The following is an 18,722-nucleotide window of genomic DNA, read 5'->3' on the forward strand; positions in this document are numbered from 1 at the left end:
CCTGCCAAAGTCGGGTTCCACTAGAGCCCATAAAAGCTTGAAGCACAAAAGCACCCAAAGACTGCCAGGAAACAGCAACAGCAAAAACAGTTTGGAGACTGAATTATTGTTATGCACACTGCTTGCTCCTCTCTAACACTGAACTTTAAAAAGGTCCTTTTTTCAAGATGAAACATCTATCTGTCTGTCTATCTACCTGACTTCCCCTTGCTCCCCTTCACTACTTTGCAAATGATTTCTGCAGTGCCCAACAAGGTTACTTTTTAACAGATTTTAAAAATGCATATTTAATAATATTGCTTGGCTTCCATTGTTGTAATGTATGTGTTTTTAAACTATTTTTTACTTGTAGAATTCAGCAAGTTCCAACAAAATGAAACAAAGCATGTTCTTCTATCTTTGCTCTTTCTTGAGACTCACCTAAGTCACAGGGATAGCAATAGGTAAAGAAATCAAAGCTCAAGAATATATCAAAGTGTAAAGAAATAATGATAAACCAACCAGATTGATCTCAGATGCTATAAAATCCTCATAGAAACTTATGTCAGGAATATTATTAAAATCTCCCACCAACATAGAAGCAATAAAAATGGAATCTATGGATTCCACATGCATTAGAGAGGTAGCATGCATAGTGGAAAGAGCATGGAAACAGGATCTTGGGAACCTGGATTCGAATGTTAATATTTATTGGTCGCATAGGTGTGGGAAAATCATTTTACCTCTCGGTTTCAGTATCCTCATCTGTGAAATGGGCTTAATAAAGCACTATATAAATGTGGACGATTATTTTGTTTTTTTTAAGTTATAGGTGCATTTTACTTGGCTACAATAAACACTTCTTAATAAACACCCAAACAAACCCATCTGAAAATGTATATTCCCCAAAAGCAGTCAATCAAAGTTTTCCACAATTTTGATTTTGTAAGAGATTGTCAATTTCTACTTTTGCAGTTTACCATTTGTTCACAGGTAGGAAACATGAATGCCTTAAAGCTGATGTTGTCCCAATATTGGTACCACATCAACCAATCAATATATGGAACTAAAAATAATACCAACTTTTTTTTATCCATGCTTTTTTATTACCTCTTGGTGTTTACTGTATTCCTCATTTCTCAGTCCAAAACTGGAGTACTGCGCTTGGTTCCAGTTATCATATTTTAGGAAGAACATTGATAGCCAGAGAAAAATCCAGACAAAGATGACCAAGAACTTATCTTATGAGAATCAATTAAAGGGTGTTATGAGAATAGGAGTGTTGAGCTTAAAGAAGATATATGAGAAATGTGACAGCTGTCATCAAATATTTGAAAGACTGCCTAGAGGGATTAGACATTTTTCTGGGCCCTGGAAAGTTAGGAGCATTGAGTAGAAGTTTCAGAGGGTCAAATTTAGGTTTGATATTAGGAAAAAGTTGCTGACAATTAGAGCTATCCAAAAGTGGAATGGGCTACCTTAGAGGGTAAAAGGTTCCCCTTAATGAAAAATTTCAAGCAAAAGCAGAATGATCACTGCCTGGATCCATTGTTGTATAGATGAGTCTTGTATTAGACCAGACTTATTTTTATTATTGTAGTGATGGTGTGTTTTGTCCTTCTGGCTGATCTTTCTTCGGAGTTCTATTAATGCCAACCAAACAAAGGTGGAGAAAAAGAGACTCACATTTTTCTTGTGTATCTAAATGGAATCAAGATTTCTCTGTCATAAGTGCTTGGGTTTTTATTTTATTAAAGCATTCACTGACTGGAGGGTTTTTTTTCCTTTCCCTGGATTACATTTATCCTGTGCTTTTGTATACAGAAGCTCTTTGAAATAAATAAAATTCCTATTTTCATCTTCTAATTGGAGGAAGTACTTATGGGGAAATGTGCTTTACCTACAGTAGTTGATGGGAACTGGGATAGTGATGAGAAGCTTTTCAAACTCTCCAAACTTGATAGTTGGGAATCCCCGGGGGAGTACTCAGCTATATGAAGATCAAATGGCTGGAAACCCTGTTGTGGGTCCTCATGCTAGAAACTGAAAGCATTGCCAATGAGGGGTTTAGTAGAAAACGTGTAGAGCCAGCTGTTCCTCAGCTGAGGAGACTGCTGGTTGCTACATGTTTTTATTATCATAAATTCCTCCTACCTGCCAGAAACATCTCTTTTTGGAACAAATTCATCTCTTTCTTGGCCCTTTCCTTTCTGGAAGCAAACTCAGAGGTGGGAAAAGGTACAAAAAAGAAGTAAAATGATTTGTCCATATAAATACTTACTGGAAATGTCTACTCTTCTTTAAATTTTACTTTCCCTTGAATAATAAAATCTCTGGATGTTTAAGTTATTCCCTGGACATACTTTGGGCCTTTTAAAAAGATCTATTAAGATTTTTACAAGGTTGGCACTTAGATGAAGAAGGTTGGTGATGGATAGGGCAGAGTGGGGATGAGCACAAAAGGGGGAAACAAGGATTTCTTCAATTTCAATGCCACCAGATCCTAAACTGATAGTCCTAACCAAGACCCTCTTCCTTCTGAAATTCCTCTTTCCTTATATTTGCATTTCCCTCCAAAAGAATGTGAGCAATGTTGGCTTTTGTTGTCAATTCAACAAAGCACATAGAACTGAAATAACTGAAGTTTTTATAATTTTTTTTAAGTTTCAAACTTAAATACAAAATGAGAAAAGGAAGGAAAAAAAGCATTGCCATGTACACAGTTGAGTATAAGAGAGGATTCAAAATAAAACAATAAATTTTCATTTCAAAACCTATAAAGAAATGTAATACATTGTTTTCAAAATTGCCTAATTTATCTTTGCTTCCTTGTTGTTTTATTTTGATGAACAATAATATTCATCTGGAAGAACAAAAGGTCCAGAATATCAAGAGAATTAATGAAAAAAGAATTCAAAGGAGGGCAGCTTAGCCACACCAGATATAAAACTATAACATAAAGCATCAGTTATCAAAACATTTGGTGCTGGCTAAGAAAGAGTGTTGGCTCAATGGAATGCATTAGACACATAAGACATAACAGTCAATGACTAGAGTAATCTAATGTTTGATGAACCCAGTGACTTCAGCTTCTGGGATAGAAACTCATTATTTGACAAAAATTGCTGGTTAAACAGAAAAATAGTATGGCAGAAACTAGGCATAGACCAACCTTTTACACTGTATACCAAGGTGGAAATGGTTTCAGGAAAGCGGTGAGCTTTTCCACCCAGTGTATACTGCCTATCCCCTGCCTCCAGGTTGGGTACCACTTTCTCTCTCTTTTAAGGTTTTTGTTTTGTTTTGTTTTGTTTTGTTTTGCTAAGGCAATTGGAGTTAAGTGATGGCCCAGGGTCACACAGCCAGGAAGTGGTTAAGTGTCTGAGGTCAGATTAGAACTCAGGTCCTAATGACTTCAGGGCTGGTGCTCTATCCACTGCGCCATCTGGCTGCCCCCTCTTTTAAGGTTTTTAACCTGCCACCTCAAAGTTTGCCATGAATGATGATGTTACTGCTCTCACTGTTGACATTTGCTATGGAATATGCAATGCTAATTTTGTAAGAAACAATGACCCTCAGGCTGGCTTTCCTTCTGTTGTTGGGTGCCCCAGACATAAGGATGTGATGGTGGATATGGGCCAGATAGCTCCTCGGGGGATGAGACCCAGGGCAAGAGAGACATAGTGACCTTGAAGTACCACATTGAATATGGTATTGTCACCAACTGAAATGGCAAGGAGGAAATCTGGCATCATACTTTGTACAATGAGTTCTATATGGCCCCTGAAGAGCATCCCTTGCTTCTCATGAGCCCAAGGCAACAGAGAAAATGACTCAGATTAAGTTAGAGAACTTCAAAACCCCAGTCATGAATTCTGCCATCCAGACTGGGCTGTCCCTTTGGTACGGTGACAGAATCAGTCCCAGTGTGACCCACCCTGTGCCATCTATGAAAGCTGTGCCCTTCCCTATGCCATCCTCTGACTGGATCTCTCAGACTATCTCATGAATATCCTGACCAAAGGAGGGTACAGTTTCACTGCCTCAGCTGAGAGGGAAATTGTAGGTGACATCAAGGAGAAGCTGTGTTATGTTGTCCTTAACATTGCTTCATCTAGCTCTTCTCTGGAAAAGAGCTATGAGCTCCCTGATAATCGGGTTATTGCCACTGGCAACTAGAGATTCCATTGCTGAGAAACTCTCTTCCAACCATCTTTTTCATGAGGAATCCATGAAACTACCTTCATCTTCACTTCAATCATGAAGTGTGATGTTGACATCCATAAGAATCTGTATGCCAGTCCAGTATTGTCTGGTAGTACCCCCATACATCCAGGCATTGCTAACAGGATGCAGAAGGAGATTACAGCCCTAGCCCACATCTATGAATGAAATCATGGATCATTGAAATGAATGAGGTCAATTGATCAATGAAAATCAAGATCATTGTCCCACCTGAGCACTTTGTATGGATTCATTCTAAGGTCTCATTCTACCTTCCAGAAGATCTGAATCAGCAAGCAGAAGTATGATGAATCTGGGCCCTCCATTGTCCACCACAAATCCTTCTAAATGGATGGTTTATGTTTTTCTTCTTCTCAAAGGGTATGAGAAGAGGTCTGTCCTTCTCACACACACACCCCAAAAGAGAGAAGGACAGAGATGAAAACTGGCATAGCTTTATTCATTCATTTCTTTATTTTGACTCAAAATTAAAAAAAAAAAACTGGAACAGTGAAGGTGATGAGTCTATTGGAGGCAAATATCCCCAAAGTAAAAAATTTAAAAAATAAAATAAGAAAAACTCCATTAGTTTTCTTTGGCTCATACATAGAATATAAGCATATTAAGAACAGGAAATATTTCATGTTATCAGTATTCCCCAGTCTAGTATATGGTAGATATTTAATTAATAAAATTTTACTGAATTCAATCAGTTATGATGTGTTTAATACACCACAGTGGTAGTTTAGAAAATGGTAGATTATTCCATATCATTTGAACAATGTAATGTATGATTTGATGATGCTACAACATTACACAGTAGTCCAATCAAGCATGGAAACTTCATCCACACTAGATTATATAGTCTCCTTCAACTTCTGATCTGATACTCTCAGATTCATAGCTCCCCAGTCCTCTATCACTAAAAATCTGATACAAGCTATTTTTCTAACCTATTCTGAACAAAGTCCAGTGCAGTACTGGGAAAGCAATGAAAATTATTTGAGTTTGCTCAGAAAGGTGAGCCTGCCTCTGAATTAATCCCAACCCCCAAAGCTACCCTAGAATAGAAAAGAACACCATGGACAGCTCCAGATCTACCCACCTTTCTGGAGTTTTTTGGAGTAGAGATGAAATAAAACAGTGAGGACTTTCTTGTGACATCAATGAGAATTTCCAGTTGTGGTGATAACATCTGGAAATAATGCATATAGACAAAACTTTAGAGCTAAACAGGCATTTACACCAGAGATCTAAGAAACAGCATAATTCTGGCAAGATCAGAAGAGATAATTCATCCAACCTTCATAGATCTGTTTGAAATCAGAGTTGTTTTTGAGGGTTTTAGTAACCTATCTACACTATAGTATTTGGAATGGAATTATACTCCTGGCCCAAATGTATTTGTCTGCCTAAAATGAGGATATTCTATAAGACTAGCAAAACTCCAGGCAGATTGTAGAATCCATCCTTATCACATCTGCTGTCATGAACATAGTCACTATCCCTCTGAAAGTAGATTACAATTCCTCTCCAGGCCATAGAGCACTTAGAATTGTAGCTAATTGAGTGATTGGGGTTTTGACCCAAGATACTGACATCTATAGGGAGGACACCTTTTTTCCTTAGTGCCTCATGATCATCCACCAGCCAATCACTGGGCATTAGCTATTAAGGCCCTACCCCTTGCCCAGCCACATTGACTACCTCTTTCTTCCAAGCCTAAGAACCCATACCATGTGTTTCTAGGATCAAAAGCAATAGTGAGACACATGTTGACTTCCCTAGAAGCTGCTTTATAGTCTCTGTCTCCCCATCACTACTCTTAGCTGAATTTGCTCCTATTTATGACTCTGAAAATGTTATTTTATAAAATAATAAGCAAACCAATCACATTTTTTGACTTGAAAAAATATTTATTTAAATCACTGCTAAACAACCTATAGGCATTTTGGCATACCTGAAATATTAAAAGAAGAAAGAAGCTTACAGTAAACTAGGTAATCTCCAATAAAGAATTTGTGGGAGATAATAAAGAAAAATAACCTACGACAAAAAAAAAAGGAGAAATTTAGAGCTCATATTAGTGGGAAAGAGTATCCACACTATTAAAAATCATCAATCCACTAAAGAGCCAAAATAGCCTTAATTAAAATAATTTTCTTGTTTTTAATTGCATAGAGAAATACTATAGACCAAAATAAAAAGCCCTTTATTTGATATTTAATACTGCTTCAATACCTATCTTTTCTAACCTTATTATATGTGATTCCTTTTCACACGTTCTTTAACTCAGTCAAGCCACCTTCTCACTATTTCTCTATCCCATAACATCTGTGCCTTTGCATAAGCATCCTCCCATGCCTTGAATTCACTCCCTTCTTATCTCGTCCTCTTAGAATTTTGGTTTCCATTAAAGCCCAGCTCAAATAGCACTTCCTAAGAGACAGAGGAATCCTCCATAGCTAATAGCACCTTCTTTCCTGAAATAATCTTGTATTTATTTTGCATATATTTTGTACATACTTATTTTGTATATACTTTTATGTATTCATATTATCCCTTTTAATAGGATGTATGTTCTTTGAAATGAAGTTTCTTTTTGTATTCATATTACCAGTATCTACCAGATGCCTACCACAAAGGCTCAAAATAAATGATTGTTAATTAATTGATTGAAATATAAAGAGGTAATAGGATTTTTGTGCTACCAATTGATGTGAACATCCATCCCTATCTACTTTGAACACTTATAAAAATATATAAGTAGGTAATTTGCTCTTCAAAATGTTAAAATTAGAGAAAAGATCACAAGCATTTTATCATCATTGAATATTTTAACTCCAAAAATATCAGGAGAGGGAGGTTTAAGGAAGCTAAAGGGGAATGAGAATTACATAAGCTGAGACCATTCTAATGCTATCCTGGACAGCCTTCATTAATTTTTAATAAATGGCTCTAAGAAGTTCAGAGAACAAGGATGCCCCCAAAGTTACACAGCAATTAGTGGCAAAGTTAATTAGCCTCTAGATCTCATAACATTTGTCCCTTTCAGCAATTCCTTCATTTCCTGAAAAATGCGACTTAAGGCAAAAACAAGCTCTAAGGAAAGAATTGCCATGGAGAAACTGTGTGGGGTAATGTCAGGAGGGGTGTGTGTGTGTGTGTGTGTGTGTGTGTGTGTGTGTATAGACATGTTTTGGGAGAATACTACTTTGCATTTGTTACAGTTTTTTATACATTTCAAAACATTTTCATATTTATGATCTTATGAGAGATATAACAGAAGAGAATATACAAAATCCTCTGCAAAGCAACTGAAAGTCATATTTTACATTTAGATTTTATTTTTTTTGTTTTAATTAATTTTTTAAAATTAAGAAACATTTATTTTTCTCTTTCACCTATCCTTCCCAATGGGAAAAAAAGGAGAAAGAAAAAAAATCTATGTAATAAATATGATAATCATAACAAATTCCCATACTGTACACATCAAAAAATGTATGTTTCTATTTGCATAATGAGTTCTTTGTCTCCCTTTAAGTAAATGGGTAACATTCTTCATCATTGCTACTCTATAATCACGATTATTGCATCGATCAAAGTTCTTAAGTCTTTCTAAATAGTTTGCTTTTCCACTGTTGTTATTATGGCATAAATTGTACTGCTTCTGGTCATTTGTCAACCCCTCCTTTCTTACTAAGCTTCAGCTTTGAAATTTAAGTATTGTTGGGTAGGAAAGAAGGACTTGGTAGGAATTATGGATAAAGTTCACTTTTCAATCACCTTCCCAGAGAAATGAGATGTAATGGGAATTCAAATAAAATGCCCCAAAACTAGTAGAGACATAGACATTTCAAGGAAGCCAGGAAAGAGGCAAGAGAAGTGAAAGATGACTTACTGCTCCCTTTCCCTGCCCCATTTGACAGAAAACAGTTCAGTGTACATTGGTTCTCCTTCGACTTAACCCTTTGTCTAGACAAAAGTAAGCTGATTTTGCCTTATGCAAAATATTGTCCCTTATAGAAAGCCCATGTTATATAGAGAGGAAAATACAGGCTGTATTCTTATCTAGATTGCTCTGCCTCTTACTGTGAAAGTGATGTTACTCACGTCCCCTGAGGAGCTTTGTCTGACAGTTGTGGTTGCAGTTTTAAAGCAGAAAGAGGGAAAATGTTTCTTTAAATTGTCTTCCCAAAATGTAGGGAGAAGGATTAGCTAGGAGGAGAGTACAGTGAGGGCAGAAAATGCATAATACATATGTTATTATTCCTATTATAAGTGCATAGTGCTACAAAATGGACATCAATTATTCATAACAAAGGAAGCATGGGTGCAGCAGAAATAGCACTAGACTTAAAATCATAAGCCCTGGATTTGAGTTCTGGCTCTAATGCTTACAGCTTTGATTTGGGGAGAATCTCTTAACACCTTTGGGATCCATTTCTTCATGTGTAAAAAGGAATACCGCTATTTGCTGTTCCAGTTGCAACAAATCGAACAACCATTTAGCAAGTGCCTACTGTGTGCTGTTGTTATTGTTTGATTTGATTTGATTTTTTGGTTGGTTGTTTTGTTGTTTTAATTAAGTAAAAGAGGCCATTCTTTTCCTCATTTTTATCTAACCTTACTCATTTAATGGGCACTGTCTCATTCAAATTGAGATCTGGGAAAGATCGGAATTTAAAAGGACCAATATCTTCTACTGCATCCAAGGCCATCTCTATCTGATGGATGGAAATCTTATCTGGCCACTGGATCCAGATGGCTTTGGAAGAAAAAGGGAGGTTGGTGACTTTGCACAGCCCTCCCTCACCTCAATTTTATGTCATGATGGTAATGTAAAATGATGGACAAACAATAACCCGTTATTAGTATTAGCCAGTATTTATATAAGACCTACTACATGCTGTGCATATACAAATGTAATCTCATTGTCCTTAGGAGAACCCTGGCAAGGTGAAGAAAGTAGTAGTATTATCCCCATTTTACAGATGAGGAAACTGAGGCAAATAGCAGCTAAATAACTTGCCCAAAGTCACACAACTAGGAAGTGTCTGAGGCTGAGTTTGAATTCAAGTCTTCCTGATGCAAGGCCAAAAATTCTGTCCCTGTGCTACGTAGGTAACCCAGTTAGCTATCTGTAGTGTAAAATGACTGGAAAAATAGAAGGGGACCAGATTAGGACCCCCCTTTCCTACTCATTACTAAGCCTTTTTTTCTAAAAGATTTTTAAAACAAGACAAAATCTCCTTCATTTCCTAAATGTGTCATGTTTAATTCCCACTGTGACACTTGATGGCATTGCAATTCTGATGGGACACTTGTTCCCTCTTTCTTATTAAAATATAAGCCCTCTGTCATCATTTAGCCTCTTCCAAAGGCTCAACTGCATTTACCTTTCTAGGTTTCTCATGACTATAGAATTTATGTTTCAAAGTTTCTACCCAGCTCTGATCTTTTCATCCAAAATGTTTTAAAAAGCCTTCATTCCATTAAAAATCCTTGTCAACTTTAGACTTATACTCAAATTTGCAGCCTTATTTATTCTTGGTTTTAACATTATCTTTTATTTTTTCAAATATCATATTTCAAAATTTTCTTTCTCTTATGGAAATAAATAGCTACCATGTCTTATGTGATTTTGACTGTGGCTCCATGTACTTGAACCTCTTTGGCTTCTTGCAGAATTTTTTCTTTGACCTGGAAGCTTTGCTATTTCTGGGAATTTTGAATTTTGGATTTCCTTTCAGGACATAACCAATAGATTCTTCCAGTTCTGCTTTGTTCTCTGGTTCTAATAAAGAGTTTTCATTTATGATTTTTTTTTTGAAATATGGTGTCCAGGCTTTTTTTGGTCATGCTTTTTTGCAAGTCCAATTAAGTTATCTTCCTTTAATTCATTTTCAAGGGAAGTTATTTTTGATAGTAGATACCCTAGATTTTCTGTGTTTTCAATCTTTTGATTTTTGTGCTAACATTTCTAATCTCATGGAGTCCTTGAGTCTGGTTTGGTCTATTCTAACTAATCATGTGAACAGTTAATTCTTTTTCTACTTCTTTTTTGTAGAACTCATTTCACTTATGATTTCATTTTTTATCTCTTCTTCATTTTTTCTTTGTATTCTTGTACTCTTAGCAAAATCATTTTTCCCTCATAACCTCTGCTTGTAGCTATTGTGGAGTTACTCTCTTCATCTCTTGACCAATAATGTTTCTTCTTAGAAGTTGGCACCTTCTTCTATTTTCTCATTTCTCTAATCTCAGTTCTTCATTTGGAATTTACATCAGGGCTAGATGGTCCCTTCACACACCCCTGAATTGGATGTCCAAGTCCTACACTTTCCCAAGTTCCTGCCACTAGCTTCCATTTCCCCCAGTGTATTTATGTTCTATGTATGATGAAGTTTCAGTGAGCCCAATCAGAGTTCCACATTTTGCTATCCAAGATCAATGTATTACCCTAGTCCTTTATCTCCCTGAATATTCCCCCACTGTGGTGTTGCATGGTCTTCTGTCTTGCCTGGAATTTTTCTGCACCCTCCACCCCATGAGACTTCCTCTCTCCATTAAGGTGTTGCTATGGTTAGCAGCATGGAGGAGTTTATCAATGTGTCTCTTTGGATTTCTTAGTTATTGTTTATTTAGGTGGCCTTTTGAGATTGCCACAGGAGTAAAGAGGGAGATCTGGGTTACTTGGCAACATTTCACAGGACCATCTTAACTGGAAGTCCTAATCAGACAGTTAAAAAAAAAAAAAAACCCAAAGAGAAACATTACTGGCTATCAAAGGAAAAGCCCATTAAATCCTAGAAGAAGAAAGACAAAATTCTATCTTGATTTGCCTTAAGCTCAAATAGTAACTGTTCTAATGGCAGGAGATTTTGGTTGTGAGCACTGTGTCTTCAGAGATATTATAGTAGCAATAAATTCTAGAAGGATGAGGAGGAGGGAGACAGGTTTGATTTGATTCCACCCTCATCACCTATTTCAATTTTATGCTTTTAGCTGTAGAACTAATCTTTCCAAAGTTGCAGGTGAAATTACTTAAAAATCTGTCATACTTCACATGGCACTTGTGAAGTTTTTAAGAACATAAATATTTTTATTTTATCATATAATTGCTGCTAACTAGAGGTTAATAAAAATTCCATGCCTGTAAAAATTGTTTTCTAAAATGATAATTCCCCAGTGAGACTGCATAAAACACTTTTAGTCCACACCTACTACCTATCACACTTTCACTTTTAGGGGTGGATTAAAACCGTGTTAATAGTATACTTATATTTTCTGCCAAAGGGAACACTATTAGTGTGCTGAACACTGATGAACATTTCACTGAAAAGAAAGAATATTGGAATGGGGTACAGAAGAACAGGAGATCATTAAGAGATAAGAAATAAAAATAATAACAGCTAGCATTTCTATAGTGCTTTGAAGTTTCCAAAGCTTTTTACATATATTATCTCATTTGATTCTTACAACCTACTATGAGGTAGGTATTATTATCCCCAAGATCAGAGGAGAATCAGGCTTTGTTCAATGTTATTGAAAGAGGGGAAAAAATCATTCATTTTATTTGTTTATTTTGAAACACTACCACAGTCTTCTCATTAGAGAGGTGGAGAATGACATGATATTATTAATAAAAATCATAAAAATATGGATGCAGAGATGAAAAGGATCTCAGAGGCTATGTAATCCAACATCTTAATTTGAAAGAGAAAGCTGAACTACAAGAAAGTTTACTTGCCCAACGTAGAAAAAGATATTAAATAGAAGAGCTGGGATTGGAATCTGGATCTTTTGAATCCAGATTTAATCACTATAAGTCAATTTTCTTCTTTACAAAAGTGAATTTTGTACTTTATTCTCTTATGATCTTTTTAATGTTCTTTAATCAATTCAGTCATGTCTGACTCTCTGTGTCCCCATTTGGTGTTTTCTTGACAAAAATGCTGAAGTGGCTTGCCATTTTCTTCTCCAGTTCATTTTACAGATAAGGAAAATGAGGCACACAGGGTTAAGTGACTTGCCCAAATTCACACAGCTATTAAGTGTCTGTGATATAGGTCTTCCTTACTCCAGGTCTAGCAGTTTGTCTACTGCAACACTTAGCTGCCTATGTTCTCTACTGAGAATTAATATTATTCAAAATAACTTTAATTTTAAAACCTGATTGCAATTTTGTAAAAAGGACAGCACCCAGATCTCTGTAGCCAGTAGGACCTATTTGGAATACTATGTTACATGTGCCAGTAGGATGTGGTAAGATGGTTTGAGGAATGTGGAATGTTGATGTGTTTGAGAAAACTTGCTGGGACAGCACAATGGAGATAGCACTGGAAGACCTGAATTCAAATTTGACCTCAAGTACTGGACACTTACTAGCTGAGCAAGTCACTTAACCCAGATTGCCTCCCCCTGCCCCTGCCCCTCCCACTCCATCCAAAAAATCGTGTTTTAAAAGGAATGATTAAAGAAAAGAAACAAGAGACATTTGACTTAAAGAAGAGAAGCCTAAGAGGAGCTGTGCTCATTCTCTTTAATATTTTGAAGAGAGTGAGCATTTCTGTTTGACTCTACAGAGAAAATCTAGGAGCAGTGATAGAAGTTACAAAGAAAAAAAAGAAGAAAGGACAAATTTCATAACCATGAAAGGCATGCAAATATGGAAGGAGCTGCCTCTGAATGTAGTATCCCTCTCCCCTTTCTGGAGTTCTTTAAATTAAAGATTGAATGATTACTTAGGTAGATTGTAATGGAGAATCTCCTTAGGACATGGATTTGCTTAGATTCTGAGGTTTCTTCCAACTCTGAAATGCTGTGGTTCTATGAAGAGTGAAAAGGGGAATTAGCCATGATTGAGGAGGAATAATGATTTAACAATTTAAGTTATCCCTAAAAACCCTGCTTTCTTGAGGTAAGATGAAGGATTTGGAGAGAGGGACGGGACTAACATCCTTGTGGATCTTCACACAGAGGTAGCTACATGACCACTCTCCTGGGACTGTATAGGAGGTATATTCACCTGTCAGGTGGGGTTTAGCATAGATTACTTCACAACTCTAAAATTCAATAATCCACAGATGTACCTTTTAATTAAGGATAACATATAACCATGAAGATTACTTATAAGAAATTGGCTATTTCACAAGAGAAAGCTAATTTTCATCTGAGTTCTTTTAGCTGAAAAACTTCCTCTCTGGCCATACACTGTCTTCATTATGAGCCAGCAACTCTCATTGACAACACCAGCTGCTTATACTCAGACTTTTTTTAAAAGTACCTTATGTTTTAAATACATTTTTAAAGATGCTTTCTCTATCCAGAAATAACCAATGAAGAGCTGTAGTGCATTAATTAGGATTTAGAAATGCTTTTTATAAAGAAAATTAATCACATATTACAGAGTAGAATGGTCTTCACCAAAATTGTTTCTTCCTCCTTTATCCATGGTCCCTGCCAGGAATAAACTACATTCATATACAAGCTCTTCATTACTCATTAGGTTTGCAGCTGTGTAATTAAAAGGAAGAGGGCACATTCAAGACTTTTGTTTCTTAAAGAGAAGCTTGAAGATGGCCAGAAGATTTGTGGGGTGAGGCAAATATGATGCCTTTTCTGGAATACAATATTATTATTATTCTGGAGCATCTGGAGGCACCCTCCCAACTCACAGTTGGTTCCTTAGAGAATGGCTACCCCAGGTTCAAGGTACTATGTGGTTCCACGCTGTTAAAACCATAGCTCATGATTTCCCACTGATGTGGTTACCTTTAATAGTCAGCTAGAGGACAAAAGTAGTTCAAAGCAAAAGAATTTAATGAAATGGCATAGTAAAAATAAAAGTAGCAACAAAACAATCTCTCATACACCTAGGGTGCAACCTCCCAAACATAAACATATCAGTGGAAAGATAAGACAGATAGGAAATGCATATAGCCAGGATATACATATGAGATGCACTCATGTAGGGAACATATGTGAGGAGGATAAACATGTGAGGGGGCAGTCCATACTTCTAAATCTGCAGGACCACTGATATCTTCTAGTGATATCACATGGCTATGGCCAGGCTGATCCTCACACTGTCATTAGATATAGGTTTAAAGATATAGATATAGGGACATTCACTATATATCAGTCATCTATATTCCATATTCTCTATTGGACCTTGCTCTCCCTCAAGCTTCTAGCTTAGCCAAAATCTGAAGTTATCTCTTCCCCAAGGGAAGAACAGATGCTTTCATTTCGCTTACAGTTCATATTTAGGCATTCTCCCACCCAAATAGCTCTTTTAGGAAATGTAGAAACCCTTGCATGGGACCAGCAAAAAGCTTCTCCTCAAATTGTTCTACCTTTTTTTCCCTCAAACCCTTGACAACTGAAGTATCTCCTCTTCTCTAGAAGGACATTTTCAGCCCCAGACCTCAAGCTTTCTAAAAAAAGCAGAGGATCCCTTTGGCTAGCTAATTTTAGATTTTTCTTTGAAATCTCTTCTTGGTCCAGGAGGCCAGTCTCTGTATCATAGATCTCAGTCTAGATTATGATGAACATTTGTTTCACTATTCTAATTTCTGAAGACAGCGTATAAGCCAAGTACTTTGCTTACAAAACAGTCCAGGGGGCTGGAAATTCCATAGTTTTGTGAGCCCTCAGCCTTGCAGATAAAGCCAAATCTAGGAACAAGTGATCATCTTTTCTACTTGCTCATCCCTATTTCTTTCTTTGCATGGTTAAAGGTGAAACATTACAATATATCTTTATATCAAAATAAATGGGATCCCTATAAAGAAACTTCTGTACTTTGAGTCCCCCAAGCCAAAAAAATCTCTCTCCTGGTTCTTATCAATCAAACTTATGTTGGACCTAGATAATAAAGAACTAAATATCAGATCTTAGGTTATTTGAATGCTGGCCAGGAATGGCCTGTTCATTTCTTGTTGAATTCCTAACCATCCTTTAAAAGCCAACTCAAATGCCATCTTCCTTAAACCATCCATGATTCTCTTATGTCAGCAAAAATCTCCCCCTGGAATATCACAAAGCACTTTATTCTTTAATTGTATTTAATGCTTTTATATATTATTGTAGATTATAATTTTCTTTGTGTCATATCCTCTTACAGAACTGTAAGGTTTACAAGAGCAGGAACAATGAATGTCTTATCTACACTACATCTACACTATTTTCCCAGTGCCTAGCAACATATTCTGCACAGAGTAGGTGAATAATGTTGACTGGATGAACTAATTAATAAATGGAATTTGAGGTGATATAGTATAGCCCAACCAATTCCGAACCTTCTTGCACTTGGGTTTAATTTGTGGGGAACTCTCAATGATAAATCACCTGTCTGGATCACTTTGCCCTCTACTCAGTTTGAAAATTGAAAACTCTTAAGGTGAACTCAGTTCTCAATATTCAATTTCTTAGGCTAGGTCTGAAAGCCACAGGTGGAATTTATTTAATACTTTTTTGAAAAAGAAAGCTATATATGATAGATATCTTAAGTTTCTTGTTCTACTCTGTATATATAGAAGTAATCATTTTATATAGTGTTAAAAATAAAAATAAATAAAATGTAAAATATTCCTTTATTTATCATGCTAACAGGCCAAAGTATAGAATATCATTGAAAGAGTAAAACATTTAAATGATACAGAAATGAATAATCAGTAAAATAAAACAAAATTAATAAAATAAACTATTACAATACCAATTTCCAGAATGATTATGATTTCTTCCTCCAGTGTAGTTTGGGAAACCATCTCTTTCCATAAGAAAGAGTCTCTGCAAGCATAATAAGGCATCACTGGAGGCAGCCTTCCCTACTTGAGAATTGCTTCTCTAGCATCTGTGGCTGAACTGATCCTAAATTTCATGCCCCACATAGGTTGGTTTGCTTTAGGTACTACTTACCTCATCACTCATTGAACTATTCTTAATACCCATAAAGCTTTTGGTTTCGTTCCCTATTCCAAGTATCCTTGAACCCACAGAGACCTCTATTACTCTTCTGTCTCATTGTTGTGTTTCATGCAATCAATTTGTACCATGAATATGCATCTCTCAGTGAAATGAATCTTGGTTCTCTCAATGAGTCTTCATACTCTGAATCCAGCTATTTTGGGGAATTTATTTTCCATTTTATTGTTGTCTGTTGTATATTGACCAGGCATTCTGGAAAGTGGAATCCTTTTCTTTCTCTATATAGAATAAAATAATAAAAATAACATTCATCATGGAATCAGAAAGCCAGTGTTGAAGTTTGGGTTCTAAAATAGCTGTGTGAGCTTGACCATGTTTTTTGATCTCCATTATCAATAAATATTTATTTAATCCACATTGCATTTAGAGCATTGTGCTAGTCTAACCAACTGAAAGGTGGCCAGGTATATAGACGACTCAGTTCAGAATTAGAGTGAGCTTGCCTTAAATCTTGCCTACTATCCTTAATAGTAGTATAAGTCAGAGAGTAAATAATCGTTCTTAATCTCAATGACTTCATCTTTAACACGGAAATATTAATAACTATTTTTATGAAACTTTGATATTTGAAAGAAAATAACTTTGCCTGTGTTATCTCATTTAAACTTCATAACCCTGTGAGTTAAGTGTTAGCATTATTCCCGTTTTATGGATGAGGAAAATGATTTTTTCTAGGTTCATACAGCTAATGAGTGTCTGAGTCAGACCTCAAACACAAAATTTCCTAACTCTTAGAACAACCTTCTATCCACTAATTGTTACATCATAGGATCATTGCAGTTCCATAGAAATTATATACATATACACATATTAGATATGAGATGTATATTATGTTTAATATAATATATATTGTGAAGTCCTGAAACCTCAGAATCAGCCAGAGTCAGGATAAGCAAAAGTCCTTGGTCTTTAGGGGGAGAAATGAAGGGGATGGAGCTCTCCACAATCTCCCTTCTCTTCATCCACCTCCAGTGACTCTGGCCAGTCTCATTCCACCCCTTAACCCCTTCTTACAATTCTCTTAACCCCAAGCATTGAGCTAGCATTAACTGTGAGAAGAGAGTTATTGTCCAATAGTAATTAGCCTTAAGTGCTTGGTTGTCTGATTCAAGTGTACCTATTCAGAGTTTCAGCCCTTTACAATATACTATATAATAATGTCTATATCATAATATATTATATTGCTAATATATTATATCATATATAACATGTATGATATATAATATATTATGTATTATATATTATATAATGTCTATATTATAATATATCATATTGATAATATATTGTATATATTGTACAATATCATTATTATATTGATAATAAATTGTACCACATATTGACTTAATATTTAAAATGTAATATTATCTATGTTTTATTATGTTTTTATTCATTTTGTTAGATATTTTCCAATTACATTTTAATCTAGTTAAGGTCCAAAGGGGAGTACTATGGCCACACACACAGTACTTGGCACTTTTGCCTCAAAGCATTTGGAGGAAAAAAGTCATTTATGTTTATTAAAGACCTTATGGAGACAAATGCATTCTAACTGGCTGAAAACATTATATTCTAGGTCTGGCAGCATATTATCAGAGGAATCTGATTAACCCCCTATATTTCACTGTCTTCAAACAGAAAGTCTCTTTTTAAGAAAATTTAAAGTGGTAATCCTGCCAAAATAGAAGAGATAAAAGGTCAATTTTGAATGGGGGGAGGGGAAGCACATGTTTTGTTCAGCACTACAGTGTAATGGAGTCCCAACAGTCCTTGAGGGCTGGAGAAGATGAGGTCCCAAAATGTATCAGGCCAAAAAGTATTTCGGATCAGAGGTGAGGGTGGGGGGAGGAGACCTGATTAGGAAAAAAAAAACAAAACAAAAGTCTCACTTAAGAGAAGTTTAAATCTTAGATAGCCTTGGACTAGATCTGGAGAGACTTATGAGAGAAAGTGAATGGAGGAACTGTGAATTTACAAATATTTTTTTTCCTATTTAATGCTTAAGAAAGCAGTTTCCTGTTTCTTGCTATCCTGTCATCTCTGCGTACTTTTTTTTTTCCTCTCTGGTTAACAAGAGACCAAGAGATGTAGTCAAGTGCAAAGATACCTAGAGGTAACCGACTGTGAATTTACATGCAGGCTATGCAGACACATAATTCCTTAGTTGTATTTAGCTGCCTGTGAGGTAACATATTTTGAGAAACCAACAGAAGGGCTTTGTTTTGGTGACATAGCTTCTGTGTATTTCTCCTACAAACACCATGGGGAGAAAGCGCTGGAGCGTGGAGGTCCGCATTCTTACGGGGATTACTGCGCTTGCTAGGAGAAAACGGTTTTCTTCAGGTTTGATGCAAGATAAAAGATTTACAAGTATAGATCAGGAATGATTATACTTGTACATAGAATTTAACATTTTATGATGATTGCTGTGAGCAAAAATAACATTATCTTCTGGAAGAAATGCATGCTTCCCAGACAACAGGGTAAGCTTATACTGGAAATTATTCTCAATCATTAACCCGTAGATT

At 35.9% G+C, this 18,722-nt stretch overlaps 1 protein-coding gene and 1 pseudogene across 1 annotated transcript in view; both read left to right on the plus strand.

Moving 5' to 3' along the window:
• SEMA6D (semaphorin 6D) overlaps positions 1 to 18,722 on the plus strand; it is a 544,855-nt gene that overhangs the window by 210,287 nt on the left and 315,846 nt on the right. The gene's annotated exons all lie outside the window — the stretch shown is intronic.
• LOC127551118 (actin, cytoplasmic 1-like) lies at positions 3,475 to 4,855 on the plus strand (annotated as a pseudogene).

This window comes from Antechinus flavipes, chromosome 2, assembly GCF_016432865.1.
Source record: "Antechinus flavipes isolate AdamAnt ecotype Samford, QLD, Australia chromosome 2, AdamAnt_v2, whole genome shotgun sequence".
Classification (NCBI taxonomy): Eukaryota; Metazoa; Chordata; class Mammalia; order Dasyuromorphia; family Dasyuridae; genus Antechinus; species Antechinus flavipes.